Raw genomic sequence first — 1,459 nt, forward strand, 5'->3', positions numbered from 1 at the left:
AAAACAATAATAATTATGATACTAATAGAGATATGATGATGATGATGATGATAGCAATAGTAATAATAATAATAATAATAATAATAATAATTATTATTATTATTATTATACTACTGCTACTACTATTATTACTACTTCTACTACTACTACTACTAATTATAATAATAACAATAATAACAAGGGTAACAATGGTAATGGTAATAATAATAATGATAAAGATAATATGAATAATAATGATAATAATAACAAGGATAAGGTTGAAAATGATAAGCAAAATAAAAATAACATTAATGTTAATGTGCGTATAAATATATTACTGTAGTAACAGCAGGTTGAGGGTAAAGACACGATTTTTTTGTTAGTAAAAAATGGAATTTCATTGATGGGTCAACGAGTGTTAGTCTTTTCCCTAGAACGTAAATTAATCTCCCGATCGCCATAATCAAATTTATTCCTGGCCTCACCTTTGTACCATTTTCCATTATGCTATATCCTCTTTAAGTTTTGTTTTAGATAACGGATTTTGCAGAATATTTTGAAATATTATTGAATCCTTTGTCTGTTGTACAATGATAAACGTTCGGTATTATGGAAAAGGACAGAGAATATGGGATTTATATATTTTAGCTTTTACTACATATACCTGACGTTTGATATTCTGGCTGCAATTCGCGAAACACTTATTTTCCGTAAGTAGACAATCCAGTGTGTCACTTTTGCAGAATATTAGATAATATGATATTTTCATGAAATTTGATTACCGTGTAGGAATTTTCTCCTGAATATAGAGCGTCCTTATTTTATAGATTGTGGGAGAGAAGACCTTTATGAAAACCATGTCAAAAATTTTTGGATTCCTGTATTTACTGGCGTTCTATGTTATCGCTCAATTACATTGAGTTATATCTTTGTAGTCGTCTAGAGTTTGAAAATAAGATTCAATGCTTTATTTCTTCGGGTTAACTTATTAGATAGTGTTTTGGGATATACGTTTATGCTCTATTGTTTTAGGGCAGGTGCACTGTGCGTTATATGAGATCATGATAGAGTATCACCCAGCTACGGTTAATGTATCCTTTAAGCAGATTGGATCTTGTATTTGTTTGAATCCATTACTTATGAAAGGAAGAACTGTGGCTCAAATGCATTGGCGTGGTGAAGCTTAATTGCGACTCTACAAGAAGGAGAATGGTGTTTCTAAAACACAATACTCTTCGTTTAGTCGAGTAAACGCTGTTGGTCCTCAAACAGGATAGATATATGACTAAAGGAAGAGAGAGCGTACATACATATATACAAACAGGATCATTCTTAATAATGGCGATGAGTCTTACCTGAGTGTCGAGCACGAGGTGGAGGGTGTGCCAGTCGCCGTCGTGGAGCGTCGCATTCACCTCCACCTTGAGGGCGCCCATCCTGCCCTCCAGCAGCAGCTGAGGCCGCCCATCAACCAGCTGCA

This window comes from Penaeus chinensis, chromosome 37 (assembly GCF_019202785.1).
Source record: "Penaeus chinensis breed Huanghai No. 1 chromosome 37, ASM1920278v2, whole genome shotgun sequence".
NCBI classification, from domain to species: Eukaryota; Metazoa; Arthropoda; class Malacostraca; order Decapoda; family Penaeidae; genus Penaeus; species Penaeus chinensis.